Source organism: Halichoerus grypus, chromosome 9, assembly GCF_964656455.1.
Source record: "Halichoerus grypus chromosome 9, mHalGry1.hap1.1, whole genome shotgun sequence".
Classification (NCBI taxonomy): Eukaryota; Metazoa; Chordata; class Mammalia; order Carnivora; family Phocidae; genus Halichoerus; species Halichoerus grypus.
Window position 1 is genome coordinate 99,207,883 of NC_135720.1, and position 25,416 is coordinate 99,233,298.

General features: G+C 40.4%; 1 pseudogene; it reads right to left on the minus strand.

Moving 5' to 3' along the window:
• Nucleotides 1-1,683: 1,683 nt before the first annotated feature.
• On the minus strand, nt 1,684-2,692 carry LOC118522615 (ornithine decarboxylase pseudogene; annotated as a pseudogene).
• Nucleotides 2,693-25,416: the final 22,724 nt, after the last annotated feature.

Sequence of the window (25,416 nt, forward strand, 5' to 3'; positions counted from 1 at the left end):
GCTGGGTCACATGGTAAGTTTGTTTAATTATTTGAGGAATTGCCAGACTATATTCCAAAGCAGCTTCACCATTTTTCATCCCCACCATCATGTACAAGGGTCCTGATTTCTCCACATTGACTGTGTACAATCTTTTCTGTTTTTTCTTTTCTTTTTCTTTTTTTTAAAGATTTTATTTATTTAACAGAGAGAGAGACAGCCAGAGAGAGAACAGAAGCAGGGGGAGCAGGAAAGGGAGAAGCAGGCTTCCTGCAGAGCAGGGAACCCAATGCGGGGCTCGATCCCAGGACCACGGGATCATGACCTGAGCCGAAGGCAGATGCTTAACCATCTGAGCCACCCAGGCGCCCTTTTCTGTTTTTTCTTAAGATTTTATTTATTTATTTTATTTTAGAGAGAGAGAGAGAAAGAGAACATGCACAAATGGGGGGGCAGAGGGAGAGAATCTCAAGCAGACTCCATGCAGAGTGTGGAGCTGGATGGGGGGCTCCATCTCACAATCCTGAGATCGCTACCTGAGCCAAAACCAAGAGTCGGACACTCAGCTGCCTGAGCCACCCAGGTGCCCCAGAGGCTTTTCTGTTTTCTTAAAAGTGAAATGGTTATAATTTAAGTCTATAAAAACTTCACAAGAACTTAAACTGGATAGAGGATATAGTTGGACCTTATTGAATTTTAACTTTCACAGAAACTATATAAGATTAAAGATAATGAGCCCAAATTGTACTTTTATTTGGGAAGTTTTGATGTCTACAGTCATATAGAATGATTTAATGACTATCTAGTTGTATTTGAGGGACGAGACAAACTTAGGGTCCCCCTACTCTTCTGCCATCTTAACTCCTCCTCCCTGTCTACAGTCATTCAAACATGGCTTATTTTATAGGACCAGCAAGTAATTTATTGTCCAAACTACAATACCTTATAGAGGGTGAAAGGAGCTCTATGTATAATTATGCTGGGGAACAAGAGTAAGTTGAGGCAGTCCCAGGCTCACTAGGGCATGTGGTCACCTGATGTATAGTGAAAGACCTCACTCTGCACTCACTCATTTGGAAATATATTTTGCTTGTTTTCTTTTTTAGCAGAAGATAAATTTGTATTTATCTCACACTTATAGGCAAAAGTACATGAATATATATGTGCTGTTCTAAGTTTTCTTTTTTTATTTCAAGATACTTCATTTTATTTATTTTTTTAAGATTTTATTTATTTATTTATGAGAGACAGAGAGAGAGAGAGGCAAAAGGAGAAGCAGGCTCCCAAGGAGCAAGGAGCCTGATGCGGGACCCGATCCCAGGACCCTGGGATCATGACCTGAGCCGAAGGCAGACGCTTAACCATCTGAGCCACCCAGGCACCCTCAAGATACTTTATTTTTAAAAACAGGTCAAAACACTAAGCTCGTGGCCCATTCTGCCAATGTACAAGCTACAAATATTCCCTCAGCAGCTGAGTGGCACTCTGGTAGCATGTTTGAAAAGTGAATAAAAATCCATATAAAACAAATATTCAAATAGTTCCCATAGGAACACAGATAAATGGCCCCATCTCCTAGTGTTCCATATTGTTGCATCTGCCAACCCCACTTACAAAGACAGTTCAAAAAAAACTAGCAGTACTTAAGTTAAACGGTCCCCCCCCAGATCCCATAATTCAAGCTAAACTCGAAGTTAACGGCTATCACACGATAATGCTAGCTGAAGCACAGGCAGCAGGGGACACTTCATCCCACTTCATCCTGCTCTCTCAGTGGGAACACAGGACACAGGCAGAGTGCTGACGTCCTGCTCCTCTCCTTCCAGCAGGAAGTCGTGGTTCTGGATCTGCTGCATAAGCTGCCATGTTGGTCCCAACGTCACAGAGTAGATCGTCGGCCTCTGGAACCCTTTGAAAGTAGAAGCAGTGGCAACAGTGTAAGCACCCATGTTTCCAAAGAGCGTCCAATCGCCCACATGCATCTTGAGCAAGTCACAGTGCTCAACAATGCAATTAAGGCAGTCACATGTTGGTTCCCATATGCTGGTTGAATAATACTTCTAATCTGGTTTGGGTCTCTTCTGCATGAGGGGCTTCATGTGTGCATGATCATAAATGATGCAATTAAATGATCCATATACCGCATCATTCACATAATACCTAAAGGTTTGTTCACTAGACTCATCTTCATCATCAGAGCCTGTCTATTCCTTTAGTACGATTTTTTTTTTTTTTTTTTGGCAATGATATTAACTGCAAGCGTGAAAGCTTGGAGTTATCTGCTGGGCTCAGCTATGATTCTCACTCCCGAGCTTGCTGGAAAACACTTGTCCAGTGCTGGGTTAGTAACACTGGTGATCTCTTCAAATTTAAGCTTTACATCTTCAGATCCAAGAAAGCCACCATTTATATCAAGCAGATACTATGCTGAAGCCAACCTCAGCTCCCATGTCAAAGACACAGCCAGTATGAGAGATGGCGTGCCTGAAGGTCTCAGTATAGCCACTTCCTACGTGGGAGCTGACACTGATGACATCAGTATGTAGCTCTTTTGCCCCAAAAGAAGACTGCTGGTTTTGAGTGTGGCACCAAATTCAACACGGAGGCAGCAGACTGCTTTGAAATCATTAGTGGTGATCTGCAAAATCAAGTTCGCCTTTGGGTGTGCCCTGGCAACTTTGATTAGTCGGACTTCACAATCAAAAGTTATCATCTGGACTGCATTATTAACAGCGTACTTAATCTGAGACACCTGTTTGGATTTGCATAGATAATCGTCTCTGGAGGCACCCGGAGCCTCAGTGCCAATGGTGTTTCAGTCTCGCTGGTGAAGTCAAATCCTGTCCCAATGGCAGCTAGGGTCTTCACTGTGCTTCTGTTATCACTGCATTCAACTGCATCAAAGGGGGTGACCTGAGGAAGAGCTTTTAACCATCTCAGATGTTTCTTTAGAATGTCTCCCAGGTCTACAACACAGAGGGCATCCTTATCATCAGAAGATGAAACTTCATTCATTTTTTTGGTCCAGACTGTGCTTGGCAGTAAAGCCTTCAAGGAGGAAGTGGCAGTCAAACTCTGTATTAACTAAAGTTGTTCATGGTTTCTTGATGTTCCCATGGAAAACTAAGAGATGGAATTCAGAGAAATTTTGGCCAGCATTTCACAAAGGCAATTCCCGGGAATTCCAAGTCCCACTGAAGATCCGTGTGCCCTTGGGGCTGCAGTGGAGATATTCTGATGAATACAGAATTTGCTGTCTTAGAGCCCCCGGGGCACCGCGGGCCAGCCCCATGGAGAGTGCACAGGCCGGCCTGCTGCACCGCTGCCCTGGTCAGCCGCCCCCCTGCCGCCCCGCTCCCTGCTCTGGGGACCACCGGCCCCAGGTGGCTCCGGGAGTTCTGGTTCAGAGGCCGGGGGGCACTGACCTGTTGTTCCCTCAGAACAGGGACAAGATAACTGATGCACACAGGAAATGAACCCTAGCTGTTCTAGTAGGCTGTGTTGTTTTTCCAGCCATACTGAAGTGGATTGCATCATGGAATTTACCTTTTATATAATGTCTACATTTTAAAGATTTTGTGGTCCTTATATCATGTTTTTGGATTCTTACAGCTCCCTCCCCCAAGAATGCCTATTACTGTGTTAGGCATATAAATGTTGCCTCTTCTTCCAATAAGTATTATAGAAATAATTCATGGCAGAGTGCTTAGTGTTGTGGAAATGTGCAAGGGGGTCAGTCTGCATTTCAGGGGTTGGGGTTTCTAAAACAGATTCTCCCAGGCAAATTCTCTTCTCTGAATCCTTTTTCCCCGTTCCCCTTCCATTCTACTTCTCTGCTAACCAGCCAACCAAACTGACCCCAACATCCTCAATCGTATTGGCTCTTGAAAAAAATAACAACTGTCCTATCAATTGGAATTCTGATTTCAGTGAACATACAGGGTCAATTTGACAACTTAGAAAGCTGGAGTCTTGCAAAGTATCACCATGCAAATGACAAACAGAGAGGCACCTGTTCCTGCCCCAGGAGGGAAATACCGAGTACCACAGTCTTGCCTTAATTCACCCTCTCGAGGAGTTACATTTGTCAGCAGCACAAACCGAGTCATAGCCATTAAAGAACAAACAACTGTGAGAGAAAAGCAAGCTGAGAGAGAGGAAAACAATGCTATCCACTTTAATACACAGGAGGGCTTCTTCAAGAACATTTGAGTTGCATGGAAGGTTGACTCTCAAACGGTTGCCTAGGTCAGCAGGACCTGAGGCAGTCCCTGGGGTGAGGACTGGTCAGGTAAGTTAAAGCTGCCTTCAGGGCACTTTCAGCTTAGGCACCAATTTCCTCAAGACTGAGGGTAAGAAAGCAACACTGTTTGAGTTCAACTTTCTCCTTCACTTTTTTTTTCTTGTTTCCTTTTTTCCTGTGAGTCCAGGATATCCAAGAGTTCTTCTAATGGCTGGAAAAATTCTTTATAAGGATGTTGCCTCCTGGTTTGATCTGGGCTTAACTTTTTAGGAATCCTAACTCATTTTCTACGCTCCAGGCATGACTGCGCAGAATTTTTTTAAAAGATATTTTTACTTCCAACCCCCTAAGTTCTAGGTTCCCTTTCACCATGAATTCTCCAGACCTTTTCCCAGTACCAAGTTAGGTACTGAGTTTGGTACTGAGAAACAGTTGCTGTTTCTCGTTACAATTTTATTTCCCAGCTCTCAGCTCTCCTCATGTCAGTTTTCTTCCATATACCCTTGAAACTGCCTTATGTCTCTTTGTGCTGATCTCATTCCTGGCTTGACATATTCGAAACAGGGTTTTTTTTTCCCCCCAGACAGAAATTGTTCTACTTTTATTAATTGTCAAAGTAGGATATTAATGGAAATACTCTTTATTTCATATATATTACATTATAATATTATATATATCATAATATATATGTATATATATTTTAGTCTCATGTTTCCATTACTGAAGAACAAAAATACTCTGTGGTTTTACTTCTACTACTATTAACAAGGCTAATCAGAACTTTGCTTTGAATAAGATTTGGTGATCTTATATACTCACTAGATCTCTGCTGAATTTGAAAGTCATTCCTCATAATCCTCTGGCTATTTTTCCTGTCTCCGATGGCTTCTCTTTCTCAACGCACTTCACAGTTCTGTCCTTGGAGCCCTGTGCTTCTTACTCTATGCAACAGAATAACGTATTCTGCAGCGTTCAGACAAAAACTGCTTCTTGGTCAGTTACCCATGAAAATTTCCTAAGAAGGTGGCACACTGGAAGCCAATATAGCATATATTATCGTTTCCTCCAATATTGAAGCTCTAATTCTGACTGAGGCTCAGATGAGTAGTGGTTTACCCTTAAGGACCATGCTGTATGACATGTAAATAATTTTAAAGATGAGCATCCTTTTTAACAAGGCAAGATGTCTATCACAGCTCAGGAATATGGGGATTGAGACTGAAGGAGGGTATATTTCTTTTGGATTGGCAGGTGGAGTCGCTGTACTTACTAAATTGTGATCTGTTTCTGTTTTGCAAAGCATACACAGTTGAATTTGTAATAGTGAAATGTGTGCGTGATCAGGCTTTGTTACTCTCCTAGGGTGATCCTGTCTGTGCTCGCCATTTCATGTACCATCTCTATGTATATGTGTATATATGTGGAAGCTGTTAGTAATATTAGTATTAAGTTAATTACTTTCCTGACTGAATGTGGTAGGTCCTGAGGCCCCAAAAATATGGGAAACATTTACAGCTAGCTACTTCTTGATACGGGTAATTTTCCCATTCATTTGACAATTATCCATTCAGCTCACTGTATGGCAGGCTCTATGCTAGGTATCAGTGATATTAGGACAAATTAAAAAAACAATTCCTGCTTAACAGACCATTATGCCTTATAAAGAGTGGTCAGTGCATTCATTTATTTTGTTAGAGAATTGATTAATTTACTATGTATTAGGTATTGTGTGGCAACCTGTTAATATAAAGAAGCATAGTTCCTGATTTCTTGGGGCTCTCAATTTAGGGTTTGTACAGGAAGGGAAAGAAATAGACACATAAAATGGTCATTATGATACAATAGAGCCATGCAGACAGTTAGGTGGTATTAGAGAAGAAGGACAATATTATTGTGACAAACTAACCTGCATCCAGGAGGAGTAAAAAGAAATCTTGACCTAAGATTTCTCTTACTTGTGTAGTTTAACTATTGATATCATTGATTTGTTCTTTCAGGACTGACCACTTCTAAAAGAAAACCACTACTGAGGATTTGGTGGCTGGTGGATGACTTTATACAAGAGGTAGCACTTCATTTGGGGCTTGAATACCACTGTTATTTTCCATGTGGGGGCACAGTTAGGGACAGTGGGCACTGTAGCCTGGGAGACCACGATAAGCCAAAGCATAAAGTAGAAATCATAAGCCATAACATAAAGCTAAGTAACATGAAGTAACGTAGCATAAGTTCTTAGTAAGGTGTATTGTGGCTTTCCTGACTGCACAGAGGTTGTGTGTGATAGAGAAAGGTGAAAACAAGGTGAGGTGGTTGAGATGAGGATACGTATGGGCTGACTTACAGAGTAAGCTAGGTAGAAAAATGTGTACTTGGTGCAACATCCAGCTTTCTATCCATTGCTCCATCCCAGCAGTTTTTATCAAGTGTTTACATTGTACTTATAGTGCTGTGTTCTGAAAATATGTTAAAGAAGAAAAAAGAAAGAAAAAAAAGACAGGATTTACCTCCAAGTGTATAGTTTAATTTAAAAATGGATAAGCAAAGTAAGGAAGTATGACACAATCTCATAACTGGTATAACACAAAAATATACAAAGAAAAATTTCTGGAATCTGCCTGGAAGAATCAAGGAAAGCTGTACCCATTTGGTCACCTTGACTCATATAATGAAGGAGGGGTATAAGATGGTAAGGTTGAGGGCACTGCAGACAGAAGAAACAACAAAGACCAAAAGGTATAACAGATAGAGCCTTTCCGGGAGAAACCGTGTGTAGTTCTAAAATGCTACAATTTAAAATGTTTTTGTCCTTGGAAAGGGATCAGTATGGTGGGAAGTGAAAATGATCAGGGGCTGTTGAGCTTTATCCTCCAGCTTTGTCGTGCTCTGGAAGGGATTAATGAGGTGGGTTATTATACTCAAATTTGTACTTTACAGATTTAATATAGACAAAAAGTGGAAGGCATTTTGTAGTAATAATGCTAGAAATGAAGCCTGTCTGCAGGAGGACTAATTAGGAGGCTCTGTACCGAGTGCGGTAGCAGAAATGGAGACATAAGAGACATGAAGTAAGTAACCAGACTTGAAGACTGAACATATATCTGGGATGAGGAAGTAGGGGGCACACAAGAAGCTCACACAGTTTCTGTCATGGTAACTAAGTAGATAGTGACACCATTAGCTAGACTAACAAGTGATTGAGCCAGGCTGCATCAGGGACTCCAAAGCTATGAAGTTACAGGATACCTCTTCCCCATCTTCCCCATAAACATATTTGGTGTGAATTGATAGGCATAGGGCTATTTCCCTGATTGGAGAGACAAGATCTGGAGCAGTGTCTTCCAGAGAATAAGAAGTTAAGGGCAGTGAAGAAGATGGCACAAAGCTGAGACCACTGGAAGAGACTGCAAGTATTTATTACTATATTCTCTGTGCCTATTATGAATTCAAGAACTAGAAGAACAATAGCGAGAAGAAATTCAACCACAGATTTGGAAAACCCACTCCTCCCTACAGAAAAAGATAAGCAATAGGTCTTTATAATATTTTTTAAAGCTTTATTTATTTGAGAGAGAGAGAGAGAGAGAGAGACAGCACACTCGAGCACCAGTGGGGGAAGGGGCAGAGGGAGAGAATCCCAGGCAGATTCCCCGCTGAGTGCAGAGCCCAACATGGGGCTTGATCTTAGGACCCATGAGCTAAAATCACTAGTTGGACGCTCAGCCGACTGAGCCACCCACACATGCCAGTCTTAATAAATTTTATAAGCATGAATTTTTCAAAGTATTTGTTGCAAATTGTTCATTATTCCATTTTATAAAGAACAACTGTCTTTTTCCAAATGTGGCTTTGCAACAAGAATTTTCATTCAAATTCTAAAGAGGTACTCTGAAGTATTCAATATGATTTGATTTTATAGGGGAATTTCAAAAATAGGCAAAAAATGAGGAATATGGCACAAAAAATAATTCATTCCTGTATATTTAAAGAAAAAAACTCACGAATCACCATTATTTATCTTCTGCTAATAAGAAGTCAAACATGGAGAAATGCTTTTAATTTGATACGCATTTAAATTGCAAAAAGAATTTGAGCTTGTTTTTATTTGAAATGTAGAGATGTGTTTTGTTTTTATAGAGTGAGTTATGTACTTTTTTGATGTTTTCAAGGTTTTATTAAAACATGAAACATAAACAATCATCAATCCAATTAGGGGAAAGTCTTCACAATAAACATCTGTTGGTTTTGCCAGTCAGCATCCAAACAACCTTTTTTGGTAAAAATTTCCTTTGGGAAACTGCCCTTTTTTCACTCTCGACAGTAAGATTGTATGGTAATAGACCACATCTTGCTCTAAGGATGTGTCCTGATTGGAATAATGCAATCAGCAGAGCCCATCAGTAGAGCCCTGACTACAATGATCAATCAGTTCAGGTGTGGGCACATAATCCAAGAGTTAGATGAGGTCGCTTGGGAAGAAAGTCCTCCTCTCTCTCCTAAGGGCTCTAAGTGAGGTGACTCTAAGTCTTCCTCTTGATGGTATAGTAGGAAGACATGAGGATCAGAATTGGTGCATTCATTTTGCTTTGGGAAGAGGGAGAGCCTGAAGGTTCCTGGGGGAATCACCAATGAGGAGACTCCCACTCCGAAGGCAGAGCAGATAAGCTGGATCTTTGTGACAGTGTTGAGTTGCATTTTCCTGTGTTTCCTAATATGTTAGCTAATTTAGTTAAGAATCAACTTTCTGTTGTTACTTCATGGGAGTGTCGTGGGGCCGTAAGTAACTTTCATCTTTAATAACTCGAGGTAGTTTATCTACTAATTCAAACATATCATGTCCATAATTATCAGATCATTCAAGATTCTGAATATGAAAGGAGAATTATTAGGGATCGAGGTTATTAATGGGAGTGCTTTTATAGGAAATTTAATTGAATTAAGCTATATTCATTTTGCAAGAGGGAGAAAGAGTCAACATGTGTCTTTGAATATATAACCAAAGCCCAGGAACTTTGAAAGCTGATGTACTCTACTTGAGAGAATTTCCTGTGTCAGGGCACCCAGGTGGCTCAATTGGTTAAGCATCTGCCTTCGACTCAGGTCTAATCTCTGGGTCGGGTCCTGGGATCGAGTCCTGTGTAGGGCTCCCTGCTCAGCAGGGAGTCTGCTTCTCCTTTTCCCTCTGCCCCTCCCCACCTTTCCTCTTGTGCACTCTGCTCCCGCTGTGCTTTCTGTTCTCTCTCATGCTCTCTCTCAGATAAATAAAATCTTTAAAAAAAAGAAAGAAAATTCCTTGTGTCTAATTTTACAATTTTCCCAACTGTTAAGACATAGGAAGTGGAGCAAAAGAGGGTGAATGTCATGATTTTCTGTAAAGTCCCTTTCTTACTCGAAAGAACAAAGTGAAGAACTAATCATTTAGAGTCATACAACACGAGAACTCACGAAGGGTCAAGAGTAATAGATCCTTATAGAACTTTAGATGAGTATTCCATCTCATTGGCCTCTAAAATGTTTACATAGAGTGAGCATAAGGTTTATCCCAAGTTAAAAAGATACTGTGACTCATTTCTGAGATATCAGAGGCTTCTCTGAGTTTAGACCATTGGGTGGCTATGTTGGGGCAGCTCTGCTGGGCAATGTGCTTGGATCATAGACATCAGTAGAATGTGTGATAATGTCAGGAGGAGAAGTAAGAAACAGAATTTTCAGAAACAAATCATTGACTATCATATACCAGATACCAAAGATACAAAGTCAATGCCAAAGGCATGTGTCATCTGGAAACTGTACCCAGGCCTATTACCTGAGAACAGTGACTCTTGATCTATCAGACCTAACCTCCCCTTTTCATAATAAATGTTTTGTAATCTTCTCTTTGCTGTCCTTGAATGAAAATCATAGATCATATAAATTAACTATACATGTAATTAAAAATCAATATGATGGTCTAACTGTAATATCCAAGAAAAATTATATAAAAATAATGTTTATATTTTTCAATATATGAAGGCTTAGGCATCACTGCCCTAGATACAGTGAGGTAGTCAAGTGCTACAGCTGTACCTAGAATCATGAATAGAGAAGCTACAAATAGAGAAAGGTAATGATGTGATTAATTGGTAACTGACATATCAGACTAGTGATGTGCTCTTCAAAACACTGAATAACTCTAGAAAAATTTCAAACCAGACAAAGTCTAATCTTCCCTGGATTTGCATTCTTGGAAAATTTAAGATATTAAAATCCAGCATATTAAAGTTGCAAAAATTGTATATTTATAAATGAAGTCGAATTAGGTTCTAGATGCAGATATTTGTAAAATGATTTTAAATTGGTCCATTATCTGTGATTTGTAACAGATGCTGGACAAATGACCTTTGTGTAAACACATTGTACCCACTCGCTGCCAGTAGCATTCCATAATCATTGTGACAATCTCAAAACACCCCTACCTGTTTCCAAAACTACCCATAGATAGCGGTAGTGTCCCCTTTGATAATCAGTGTTTTACATGTTCATAGGGACCCAAACCATAAATCACGACGAAGGGCGAAACTCTACATAAACAGCGTTATGCACAAGGCTGAATGAGAATGCAGAATAAGGATTTTGCTTGGGTAGTGTACAAACATATAACTGTATATGGATACACAGAAATTGTATATGGCCACATATAAATGTATCCATATAATATACCATTTAAATTATTTCCGTATAAATATACATGTCTTGTCCCTAAAAGAAGTTTTTTTTTTTTCTTACTCCAAAATAAAAGAATCAATTGAGAAGTAAATAGTAAGTACTTAAGGTCATACTTGTCATTTCAAAGAAAAGTTTTATTTTGAAACTTAAGTGTCTCTTCTTTTCCCATGTTTTATATTTGGTGTAGAGCCTGGAGTATGCTTGGATTCAAACATGCAACTCCAGGAATGGCTTTTATTTTGGAATTGGGTTGTACAGACTCCATTACTGCCCGTGTGGTATGCCAGCCTGATCAATAGCCTGATGAGGCATGTGTGGCCTGCACTGCCCAGCCCCGCTATTTTCAGCCTAATTAGCAGCTGCTCAAAGATGGGAAACAGGTGCAGATCCAGGGCCAGACCAGGGAAGTCTGCCTGTAATTAACAAGGAAAAAAGGGTCAGATATTGGGAGGAATATCAAACCGGCCCACTGGGGTTAACATGCTGGTCTCAAAGGCATAGTCACCTGAGATCTTAAGCATGCTAATGTAAATTATGCAAGCTTTCAAACAACGTGGCTGCATAATCAGTTGGCAGAGAGGAAAATGATTTTTTCTTTTTTTTTTTTTTCAATAGAGTAGGGAAAAAGGGCATCTACAAACTTATTTTTTTCTCACCATGTTGTGGACTTGCTCGTCATGTAGTGACATTTTCTGAGAAGCAGTCATGAGTCCTTAAAAGAAGTTGTTAACCAATTACAACTCTTGTAGAAATAGGTGAAGTTTGGAGGAAAATCTAATAATCAGGCTGTTGAGAGAATTACGTATTAACAGATATTTGGAAGCAGACACATTATGCACATGTGGTTCTGTATAGTAAATTGATTTTGGTCATTGCAACTTTTTGAATCACTCCATAAAATGAAGTCCATTTAAGATTCACAAGGACTTGCCAAGGGCCAGGCTAAGTTTGGAGAAGGTGGAAGAGCAAATTTTTGAGCAAATAATGAAAGACATGTCGCACGCCAATTCAAATTCTGGCTTTAATAGTCAAGCTTTCGGTATCAAGGCATTCTTTCTATTCCAATTCATGGAGCTTACAATTCACTCTAGGCTGAGAAGACTTTACATCTTGTCCTTTTTAGCATTTAGCATTTAGTCCCCCAGTAAACTGTCACCTACATGGTAACGGATTTCCTAGGCTAGAAGAGTTTTACATTTCTGATTGAGTAATTGGTGGCAGTTCCATTCAACCTAGCCAAATTAACATTATGGGAAAGAAAAATCCCTAAACCTCAGATACTTACCAAAGGTTTATTTCTTGCTCTCAGTGCAGGTCTTGTGGATTGACAATGGCTTCGTATTGACTTCATTACAAATCTTAAGTGGGAAGAACAGAGTCTCTCTGAGACACAGCCTATCCTTGTGACAGAGAGGATACAATATGGCAGAACCTTGGAAGTGGTTTTCATCCTTTCCACTTACACACCACTTGATTTCCTATGACATCAGTGAGGTGGGATGTATAATCGTCCCTTGAGGAGGGGTGGTAAGTACTTTGGGTAATAAAATCGACTACAGTGAGTAGTGTGTGTATAAAATGTATATAATCTATATACATTTTTAGAGAGCTAGTCCTTATTGTGGTGTGAATACAAGTACCAATGTGTCTAAAACAGTGTGAATGTTTTAAAATCAGAGTCATACGAAATGATACACTGCCTTATTTTTGTTTTCAAATATGCACTATGTGCCAGGCACTTTATAACTTTATTTTTCACGCTCCCTGGAATCTTGGAGTTATCCCCATTTTATCGAAACTGTGGCTCAGAAACCTTCAGTGATTCGCTCAAGTCTCTTTAGCTAAAAAAGTGGTAGCATGGGGATTCCACCCCAGCTCTGTCACAGAACACACTCTTCTGAATGTACTAAACTGCCTCAGAAGATGTGGCAGGTCTGGCAGGCACCTTATCTCACGGGCTCATAACACAATCTGTTGCATCTGTCATATTCTGATTGTAAGATGATTGGGGGCATAAGAGGGTGCCTGTGCTGTCTGGGGAGCATCAGGCAGTAGCTCTGGGCTCAGTGCAGTGAGCTTGAGCACTAAACAGAGGACACACACTTTCAGGACTGAAGTCAAGGTGACTGGTCTTTCTAGGGTCCCTTTACTTCAGTATCTTTATATTAGGGTTCCTCAGTTTTGCACTGTTGCTTACTTTGCACTGGATAGTTTTCTGCTCTGTGTCTGTGTGTGTGTGGTGGCTGTTCTTAGGGTGTTTAGAAGCATCCCCAGCCTCTACTTATTAGATGCCAATAACAACCTTCCCCTAATTGTGAAAAACGAAAATTGCCAAATGTCCTTGGTGTGTCACACGCACACACACGTGTACAAAAACACCCCTAGTTATAGGAACCACTGCTTTACATCCAAATGATAAATTTGGTATAGAATTAAAAGTAATATTACTGATACTGAACTCAATTTTATATGAAATCTAATCCTCTTGTATTGTATGATAATCATCCATTCTTTAAACAACAGTAATTGATCACTTATTATATTCAGGTACCTTGCTAGCTTGGATGGGGGAAGAGGTAGTGTGATAACGAATGAGATCAGTCAGATCTTCACTAGATGATGTGCTTTGTAATTCTGCACCTATAAAGGAGCTAAGAAAGATAATGAAAAGTTAGATTGAAGTTCTTTATGTGGACAAAAAAAGGCTGAGGGTTTTTTTTTTTTTAAGATTTTTTATTTATTTATTTGAGAGAGAGAATGAGATAGAGCATGAGAGGGGGGAGGGTCAGAGGGAGAAGCAGACTCCCCACTCAGCAGGGAGCCCGATGCGGAACTCGATCCCGGGACTCCAGGATCATGACCTGAGCCGAAGGCAGTCGCTTAACCAACTGAGCCACCCAGGTGCCCCAAGGCTGAGGGTTTTTAAATATATCCAAATACAGGAAGATCAGCAAATTTGGACAAAGTTGAGGTTCAGACTGCAAGACCTCAGGCCAGTTGTGCATTAGATGTTACATCATCTCTAGAATGGGAGGAAGAATGATTGCCTTCCACAGGGGTTGCTGTAAGAATTAAATATGCCTTATTTCCTTGCGAGGCACATTTTAGTAGTTTGAAATTGGCATGCACATTTAATGTGCTTTTTGTTAGTCTCCTCCCAATTTTGCCACCTGTTGTTATCATGGAAGGCTGGAAGGAAACTAGACTTTCTGACTGGAAAACTGCAGTTTACCTGTAAGTTTTATATACCTGTTTGGAGGTCAGGTCAGGGAGCTTTGGGCTAGATGAGGAGGAGATGAAGTGGGTTCCTATTAAAAAGGCCTACGTTGGCTAAAGGATGGAACGGATGACCAAAAGGAAAGAGGTATTTTGAAGCAGTCAATATCAGGGTTTAAAGAAATAAACAAAAGAAAAGCCATTATATAAAATGAGAGCCATTTACCATTTGAGGAATGTTTGAATCCTGACTGTGACAAAAAGCCAGGGAGATGGGGCAGATTTCTGTTTGAGTGCCCTCCAGTTCTGTTAATAGACTATGTATGGTGGATATCACAACTTCACTCTCACTTTCCACCTTTTTCTTGTTGAATTCCATTGGAAATTTTATGTCTACTGGCATTATAAATGACTTATGACTTGGGTCTCTTAGTTTTTCATCATTTGCTTATGATACTAATTATATGTTAAACAGGAATGCTCTGGAACTTGTTTTAGTTGGGGGCCAAGGCCCATGAAACATTAGGAACCATATTGCATTACCTTGCATTTAGGAGCCGCTTAATGAATACTGGTTGATTGAGAGACTGATCCTACAGAAATTGAAGTGATGTCCCGTATATGGTTAAGGCTGCTCTTGTAAGTCTAAAATTCCTCTTGTGATGCTTGTTTTTGTTTAAGTACAAGACATTATTTTTAACTACAAGACATTCAAATTTAATAGTTGGGTGAGCAAGGAAATAAGCCATTTTATCTCTATTTAACAGATGAAAAAACTTAAGTCTAGACAGTACAGTGTTTTATTTAAAGTCACATGGTAAGTAAATTTAAGCGGGGACTCTGTTTCTAGGAAATCATGAATTACCCAACCACAACCACTTTCTCAGCCTTATATCTAACAAACACTAGGCTAAAACATGTCCCCTGTAGAACTAAAATGATAGAATGGGTACCCTACATCCCAGTGCATATTGTTAAGACTGGGGGAAAATGGCTGTATCTTGTAAATTAGAAGGAAATAGAGTAGCATCATTAGATATTTCAGTCAAGTTCAACAGCCGGCCTCAATTCTTCTTTTAAAATGCAGAGTCTCAAAATAGACAGGCTAAGATTTATAAAAATAGATTTGTCTGTCACTTCTAATTTTACATTTTGCAAACAAGTTGTGCTTCAGTGAAATTTGCAGATAGATTGAGCATCTGGCAAAAGGAAGATTGTCATGATTTTCATGGTTTGGATTCAGACTACAAAGGATAATTGGTAAAGATAATCTTTTGTTTGAATAGCCTAAATGATTTTACCTCACTAACCCTGACGACAGATGGTGAGTATAGTTATTATCAGTTCATTTTTGTGAGAGGAAGGAGACTGAAGGACCAAAGCACTGAAACCTTCCTCATTGCTGAAGCCACGGAGCATTGTGGAATGAGGTTCTAGCCTAGGTTTGCAAGCCTAGCTTTGTCACTAACTGGCGTTGTGAGCTGGACACGTCTCTGAATAACTGGAGCTTCCTGTACTCAGCTGCAATTGGACAGAGTCGATTAGACCTCCCTACTCAAAGTGTGGCCCATGGACCAGCAACACTGTCACTACCTGGAAACTCATTAGACTCTCAGGTCTCACCGCAAACCTAATGAATCAAAATGCACATTTGCAAAAAATCCCAGGTGATTTCTGTGAACACTGCGCTTCCAGAAGCCCTGGGTTTAAGGCTCTTAGCACAGGGATGGTGGTGACTGGCTACCAGCCCTAGTAGCATCCTTGACATAGAGTGCACTATGGGATGAATAAACAAATGAATGGAAAGGTCACCCAGTCAAACTTCAAAGACAAGTCATCTTGACCAACAAGACCTTGAAATCTCAGAGCTCCTTTTGTGAGTTGTACCGATTGTTTCCCCCACATAGAAGCATGAGAAGCCTGTGTTCTCATATACATTTCTTCCTTTTAAACAAAAGGATCTTACTTTCACATTAAAAAAAAATAGTTGCCCCTTGCCTGGGTGGCTCAGTCAGTTAAGCATCTGCCTTCGGCTCAGGTCATGATCGCAGGGTCCTGGGATCGAGTCCCGCATCAGACACCCTGCTCAGTGGGGAGCCTGCTTCTCCCTCTGCCTGCCGCTCCCCCTGCACACTCTCTGTCTCAAATAAATAAATAAAATCTTTTTTTTTTTTTAAATAGCTGCCCCTAACCTCTCTCTTCACTTACTGATTCTAAGTGGTACAAACACCAAACCAATCTGTCCTTTTCCTTGAAGCTACTTTCTTTCCCTTTCTCAGCCCACCTGCTCAGGCATCACATTACTGCCAGGCCATTTGCACCATCTGCTCATTTAAGTGTCCGTTGATGGGAGGACAGAGGACACCTGGTGACCGTGAAGTTGGCCCAATACACTGAAGGGAATCAGCAAAGTGGTAAAAAGGCACGAAATGAAACAGACCTTGGGAATCCAGAGGGTTGAGTTTCCAAAGAAGGAGGGACGAGTGAAGCGGGTTATGCTTCTGAGGCCCTAGGCAGTCTTTTAATTTCCTGACCTTTTGCTTAGTGAGAACTGCCCTGTGAAAGGAGAGACATTCCTAAGGAAGCAAGAGCACATTCATTTTCTGCTGAACAGCTGCTTCCTGCAAAGCAAACAATACGTGGTGAGCCTGCTCTGGGTACCTGTTGGAGTGAAGATTGTTACATGTCTGAAAGACCACTTGTGTGTCCAAGCTGCTAGCTAGGCCATTGCTTCTAATTCTGCAAAGCATCTGTAGCCAACTGTTTATCATTTCTGAAAGCAAATTCAGACGGAAAGACCTAGCTATAACCTGCAGAAATATGGCCAGAGGTCTACTCTGGAAGATTGGGTCTCAGAGAACCAAGCAAAGGGCCCCAAGACAAAGTTAGGACACACAATCCTAGACATACCCCAAGGAGCTTCAACGGTCTGTCAGATGTCTCCTTCTCAGCCCAGAGTTACTGAAAACCAACTGTCACACATTTAGGTCATGGTTTCAATTCTTAACAGAAAGTGACTGTTTCACCTCACCCGGCAGTATGCAAGTTCATTAAAAACATTAGCCGTGGGGGGCATGAGGATATTTCCGTCTCTGAACCTTAACAGAATCACTTCAGAATTCATTGTAAATAGTTAATCAGAGCCATTTGTACAGAATAAGTGTAGTGACGAAGAGAGTCGTCTCTGGGAATAGGATCTTAATTTCATAATTTACTTGTATGACTATGGGCGGAATAGTGTTTCTCTGTCCTATCTGTAAAATGAGGTGCTGATAGCAACCCACCTCACAGGGCTGTTACAAAGACTGTGTGTACCGTGTAAAGAACTAGTCTGGCCTATAGTTAACTGTTACACAGTTTGCTATTATTTGAGAAGTGAGAGTGTTCTGAAACTTGTTTTCTCTCTTTTTCTTACCCAAAGAAAATAGACGCTAATTATGGAAACTGTTAGGATCAGCATTCTGCATGGATTCCAGGTGATAAACCTCTTCCATCTTTTCACTTCCTGCCAAGCCTTGTTTCCCATTACCTTATTATTTGACTCCTAACTCTGTGGGAGAAAATAAGAAAAAAGAAATCTATCTAATGATTCTTTCCTATAGTGTCTTCCTTGTCAGCATCTGCTCCATCTCCAGTAGATATTGATGTATTGAAGGTTCCCTCAAGCTTGTTCAAACAGGGAATTAACTTTAAGTCTCAGCGATGAGAGGGGGCTTAGTTGGAGCCAAAGTATCTTGCTGCCCTTAAAACTAGTCCAGGCCCTCACAATGGGGTAAGTCAAGAGTCTCAAACTCAAGTGCCCACAGGGGCCTGAAAGAGGGAAGTGCTGTCAGCCTCTCTTCTGTTGCTCACTTTAGACAAAGATAGGGTGACAGATACATATGGTTGTACTTCGAGGCAGATGATTGTGTAAGAACAGCATCAGCAGCCTTACACACTAGATCTCAGTTTGGGAGAAATTAACAAGTGGTGAGTCCTGTGGAGAAATGGCACCCATTTGAGCTCAAGAGGGAAGCTGCTACTCAGTTCACGTGAGCCCCATGTTGCTCGATTTTCTGATCTTTAAAGAGAAGCCTCAAATGTGGAATTCTTTTTTCAAGTAAAATCTCCAGATTTTTTATCAGCTGAAAATTTCAGATGTCAGAACATGGAGGGGGACAAATAAAGCATGTTTACCAGTTGAACCTAGTCTATAGGCTTCAGTTTTGGGTTAAGTTACATGCACTTAGATCCCTCTCCATGCCAGCCAGTAAATTATGAAGAACACTGTACATGCCTAGTAGAGGGCTGGGTGCTGTAGGGAGAGAGAAATCTTAATATTGGTCAGGAGATAGGAAGGAGTCTCATCCTTGAGGGCTTTTTCCCTTTTCTCCTTTAACTTTTTATTTTGAAATAATTTCAGATATACAGAAAATTTGCAAAAGTAATGCAAAGACTTTCCATAGATCATTCACCTAGATTCTCTAAATATGGCTAATATTTTACCATATTGATATTATGATTCTCTTTGTGTTGTTCTTTTTTTTTTTTTTTAAAGATTTTTTATTTATTTATTTGACAGAGAGAAAGCAAAGTAGGCAGAGTGGCAGGCAGAGGAAGAGGGAAAAGCAGGCCCTCTGCTGAGCAGGGCGCCCAACGCAGGGCTTTATCCCAGGACCCTGGGATCATGACCTGAGCCGAAGGCAGCCGCTTAACCCACTGAGCCACCCAGGCCCCCCTCTTTGTCTTGTTCTTAATCTCTCTTTGTATCTCCCTTTTTGGGTTTATCTCTATTTGTGTGTGTGTGTGTGCGCGCGCGTGTGTGTGTGTGTGTGTGTGTGTGAGCATGCACATGATTTTCCTGAAAAATTTGAGAGTAAGTTGAAAAATCAATGTCCTTTTACTTCCAAATGGTTTCATGTATTTCTTAAAAGCAAGAATATCTTTGTACATACCACAGTGTAATAGTCAGATGAAGAAATTAACATTAATGCAGTGTTATTATCTGATCTTTAACGATCATTCAAATTTCATGCCCCAATTTCTTTATTGCAAAAGAAGAATTTTGGGTCCAGAATCCAACAGTGTCCATGTTGTCTCTTCATAGTCTTGTTTGTTGGCTGGGGTGGGGTGGGGAAGCAGTTTCTCTTTGTCTTTCATAAGAAAAGACAAATCTCTTTTGTCTTTTATAACATTAATATTTTAGAAGAGTACAGGCGATTCCTTAATATTTTAGAAGAGAAGAGATTATCTTTCATTTTGGGTTTGTTTAGTATTTCCTAACGATTAGATTCAGGTCATGCATTTTTGTCAGGGATACCAAGAAGTGATGTTGAGTCCTTCTCCATGTAAGAAAGACACAATGGGAGTATTTGGGGAAGACTGTCCATTTGTTTTGGGAAGAGAAGCATTAACTGTACAAGTACTGGCCCTCCAAACTGGCCTTTTGCTATTGTTTTTGTGATTTTAACCTTGTTATTAGACGATCGTATTCAAATTCTTTCAGTCTACATAAAGGTTTCTCCTCTTCTCCCACTCTGTATTTGTTTTCATCATGAAATATCCAGATTCTTTGGATCCATTTGGTATTGAGATTATATGTAAACCTAGGCAGTTTGATGAATCGGTAGCTGAAATAACAACAAAATAGAGCAGACAGGACTCACCATTGAATTTGGCATCAGGAGCCTTTCCCACTACTTGGGCCCTCAGAAGCTTTAAATATGAAGTAAGAAGCAGACTGTGCATTATATAGAGTGTAGAGATGCCTAACTACTTCATCCTCACTTTGTTTTTTTATTTTTTAAAGATTTTATTTATTTATTTGACAGAGAGAGACACAGCGAGAGAGGGAACACAAGCAGGGGGAGTGGGAGAGGGAGAAGCAGGCTTCCCCTGAGCAGGGAGCCCGATGCGGGACCTGAGCTGAAGGCAGACACTTAACGACTGAGCCACCCAGGCGCCCCCATACTCAATTTAATAAAAGAAATACTTCCTGGCATTTATACAATTTTGGAAAATACTCAAGACTTTATCCTATTTATTGTTTCTTTTTTATAAGACAAAATAGTATGCAGGTGAAGATTTTAAAATATTAGCATGAGAGAGTCCTGCACTGGAATCCTAGTTTTGTTCCTTGGGACAGTCATTCTGTGGAAATGCTTTATGAAGCCCCTAAATTTGAGCAGCCTCAGAGAGCAGCAAAGCACAGGTTCTTAAACTAACAGGTTCTAGTTGGAGCTTTGGATTTGCCATCCGGTATTTGTGGAATTGTAGACAATTTGCTCTCTGGAGCTCAGTTTCCTCATTTGTAAAATGGAGGATTATCTTGCCAGACTCTCACAAGGATTAACAAGATAAACAAAAGAAAAACATTTAACTCAGTGCACTTGGTAGAGTCCAATAAATGTGGATTTTCTTCCATATTCTTTTTTATCTAGGCACCTTCAAGGGTTTACTAATTCCCTCCTTGTTACAAAGTCCATTGGGAGGAATTTCAGTACCTAGTTATACTAAAAAAGATTTGGTAAAAAAAAGAGGCACAGAATTTAAAAAAATTTTTCACAACCTGGCATGTTGGACATATGCCCGCTCTCCTTACAGTCCTAAAATCATGAAAGCAAATATTGATGATTGGGAAGTTTTTACATTAATATGGTACGTTTAACCAAAATACTTGCAGAATCAATTTGGCAGTCACAAATAGGAAGCCTCTGGATCTTGGTTCTATGTAGAAATTCCCTTTTGGTAATTTAAGCAGTTCCTTACAATTGGAACTCAAGAATTACTGTGACAAAGTAAGCTACAACGTCTTTCATGTGTTGAAAGGAGATTATCATGGACTGAAGGAACATGGTCCCATGTAGAGAAAATTGCCCCCTCAGGTGGTTCTGACTCACTGGTGGAGTGACAGTGTGCATGTAAGCCTGCCTTCAGCTTCAGTGGCTCACAGATCCACTTTCGTTCACTTTAGATTTTTGCAGGCACATGACATCATAGTCCTGGTAAAGATGAAACAATCTTGAATTTCTATTTTCTCACCTTTATAGGAAGTTACTTCATTGTTGTACAGCTATTTCTGCTTTTCTAATGTATTTGAAGGGAGTAAGTCATCAGAAATAGGGTAGGGAGAATGTTGAAGAAAGGGAAGGGTGGTGTCATCATCCACTTTTTTTTTTTTAAACGCTGCTTATATTTGGGATGCCCATATGACTGATTATCCAAATAATATTATCCAATAACCATAGGACTGATTATCCACTCTTACTTTTGAGAGAGAAAGAGGGTGTTATTAGTAATTTTACTGAGACAAAATAAGTAAACTGAGGCTGACCCAGGCAAACCGGGGTATATGCTCATGATCTCCTTGAGGACTTGTGTAATTAAAATTAATAGGAAGGTTACACTTGAGGAGAATGGTTAAATAAATAAAGCTGCCAATGGGCAGTAATCCCACTTACTGCTATCCCCTATCTCTGTCCTTCTCCGGGCTGGTTAGGGCTCTCCATTGCAGGCTTGTCACCATGATTCAGACTTCAACTGGCTTTTCTGGAAGAATGTATGTGGCTGGTGCCCCAATTCTCATGACCCATTTCAGAGAACTGAAGATTTGTCTTAGAAATTCCTTCACAGTTAAAAGGTCTGTTTGTGGTGATCTTAGTGTAGTGGTCTTTTTTGAACAGAGGAGTTCATGGTCACAAACAACAGGGGAAATCTGGCGCTAATGTGTTTGGAAAGTGACTGTTTTTGTTTTAGGGAGAGGGTTTTTGTTTGTTTGTTTTACCATGGAGGCAGAAGCCTTCTTCCCCTTCACTTCACAATCCTGTGTACTTGTGAGCCATGGGCGTCTATAGCCTTTTCATGAGCCTTTGTTCAGTTGTCCCTCCCCACAGGCAGAGTGGACAGTGTATGCAGGGTGGCTTACTCATGGAGCACAGGCTTCTCATTCTTCTTTTTTTTTTTAAATAAAGATTTTATTTATTTATTTGATGGAGAGAGAGAGCCAGAGAGCACACGTGGGGGGAATGGCAGAGGGAGAAGGAGAAGCAGACTCCCCGCTGAGCAGGGAGCCCGATGCGGGGCTCCATCCCAGGACCCTGGGATCATGACCTGAGCCGAAGGCAGACGCTTAACTGACTGAGCCACCCAGGTGCCCCCAGGCTTCCCATTCTAAAGAGGAGTACAAACAAGATCCAGAGAAGCAAAGTGAGATGCTTGCTGTCACAGCATTTATTGTATATATATATATATATATATATATATATATATATATATATATATATACATACAGCTTTTCTGACCTAAATAAATTTGGGTCCAGTTGATGGAGTAGTCTCAGGGACTTCTGAATTAATAATAGGGATAATACAATAATAATAGTGAAATCATAACGTGCTTACCATGTACAAGGCATTGTTTTAGGAGCCTAATGCATGCTACTACTTATACCTAACATTTTAATCAATATTTAAAATTTTTCCCTAATGGTAAGTGCAAAATTTAGACTTCTTTTCCTTCATGGGGTATAGAATTAATTGTTTGCAACACATTAGCCCTGTTTTGTTTATTTGCCAAGAAAGCTTTGGATAGATAGTTTTTCTCATGTAACTGAGTGCTTTTAGCTCTTTCCTTGTACATTAGAGGAGTGTTTTTCAGCATACATCTTGCTGCTTTTGGTTCAAGGCTGAATGCGGCTTTGTCTTGCAGTGTTTATATTTGTGCTGTAGTAGTGCGGACTCATATGATTAGGTAAGGTTTGTTGCTGGAGGCAATATTATGCAATTGCTTAAAATCTTACCCAGTTCAGATGGTTAACGGTCTTCAGTGGCATTTAACTCCTGTTTAGTGTTTATTTGTATTCAAGTACTTTAAGATAGGAGTTTAGTTAGCTTCCTGGGGTGACCTTCTGCCTGATACTATTATTTGAGTTACATTTCAAATATAGCAGGGGGCAGGGTGGGGAAGGAAAAAAGGAAAGGAAGAGAAAAAAACATGGGTCACATTGTCATTCATTACCCATTAAATGTTTAGGAAGTATTGTTTTCCTCAATACAAATGAGAGATACAATTAGCCTGAAGGGCATCACTTTCTATGTAAATCCAAGGGGAAGTCTCCCTGGGAGTGTTGGAGTTGGGTGTGGTTGGCTATAGGCTTTTCACTGTCCAGTTCAGGTCCCAGTGATTTTTCTAGGAGTCCTGGCACCGAGCTGGGCACTTAGTTAATGCTCCGCATGTAATGGACTGGAGGGATGAAGACTTAAGGAGAGAACTGAAATATAGTAGAATATTAGAAGGGGTTGTTTTGTCGTGTTGAAGGATGCCAGGGTGGGCTTCACTGTGGATTATAAAAATGAAAGAAAGATTGATAATTATTTATGGTAGGTGTTGAGCAGGAGGATCCAAGTACCAACCCCAAGTGAGGACTCCCACCACTGGAGGTGGGCGAGCAAAGATCAGAACACAGTGAACCGTTAGGAGTAGGAGCCCACAGACCTCCACCCACTGCCTCATATAGGCTTCAGAGTCCCTGCGGAGAACTCGACACACGAGGCAGCAGTCAGAAGAGTATGCCACTCAGAGAAAGAAGAACTACAGCCAGATCAGTGTCTGGAGTACGGCTAACAGGCCCCTCTGATAGGCATTCAGGGGAGTGGACTGTATAGAGGACTCTGAGGCTGCAGGCAAAGACCCGGTTCTCTTCCTCCGGAGGCTGACGGGCTGGTGGGGCTGGCTGGCCCTCAGTCACAGGACCCACAGGCTCATGCAACACAAGGACATTCACTTGTGTTGAGTTGTATTGGATTGTATTGGGTAGTACTGAGGCGTAGTGGGTTGTATGGGGTAGTACTGAGTTGTATTGGGCTGAGTACCCAGAGCAGGGGAAAGGTTTCTTCTAATCGGGAAGAATCTGGGGCTGCATGACAGCTCCCGCCAACCTTCCACATGGGTGAATGTTTCAGGCCCCGAACACAGATGGGGCAACCCTCAGAGTGCCAGATTGCAGGATAGCCGTGTCCACAACATAAGAAGGGGCAGAGGGGAGTGAAGGCTCAAACTAGAAATGTGCTCCTGGAAAATGAAAACTTAGTGTGGTTATCTCCATCCCTCCCCTCAATTTTATGAATGGCAGACATTACTAATCAGTCATGGAAGTTTTTGCAAATAAATTGGGATACAGTCAGAATCCTTTTGCTTTTTATCTTCAGAATCCTTCTTAACAAATCATTTCCTGTGGCCATTGTCAACTACAGGGAGTTAGTGTATGATTTAAAATGTATTTATTAGAGGACTACAGATCTTGTGAAATTAAAGGCATGTCAGCTCTGAGGTGGGAAGAGAGCAGAGGACAGGTATCTGTATTGAAACGGGCCTGGGAAAGGGTGTCAGAGGAAGAAGAGAAGATCCCAGTAGGGGAGAAATGGATCTTATAGACTCAGCTGGGTTGGCATGGATGGATGAATGAATGAATAAATAATGAGAGGTACATTTGAATTAGTCAGAATGTCTGTATTCCCCTCATGGCATTTCCTTCATTTTTAAACAACCTTGGGCAAACCCCATATGTCAGATATTTCCTAGCAAAACAAAGATCGGAAGTGCAGCAATATCCTGATAATTCAGGCAAAACCTGCACTTCTGCTCGGAGTACAGAAAATACCACTGGGGAAGAGAATTATAAATAAAAACATGTTTTTCTTTTATAACAGCATGTCATTACCATCTTTATGAATTTATATGACATCTTTTACTTAGGAAAGTAAATGGAATTCCATTAATGTTTATAAACGACTACTGAAAAACTATGCAGTGTGGGGTAGCATTACGATCCAATACCCAAGTTAGGGGACTGGAGCTCTTATTCCTGAGTGATTAGGCTAAACTCCCGATCACTCATATTTTGACTGAAGCATTCCAATAAGAAGTGAAAAATTTTCTAAATTGTATATTGAAGACCAAAACATGTAACCAACAGAGAATGCCTTCATTTTGTATTTTCTTATAGTTACTTGGAGTTATGTGCCCATAGTTTTAACCACATATCTTGGTGTACTTAATGATGTGGGGCTCACGATTTTACTTCTTTGCTTCTTGCTGTAGATGATTACCTATATATCTTCACTTCTTTTGATCTGTTCAATGTAAATCAAGAAGAAATTTTATTACATGCATTTCAGTTGTCAAAAACTAAAAATATGTAAAATTCTACAACCTAAAGCAACCCCCGTTAACATTTTGGTAATATATACCCTTCTAAAAAACACAGAAGAGATTATTTTTATACATTCTTTTATAAAATG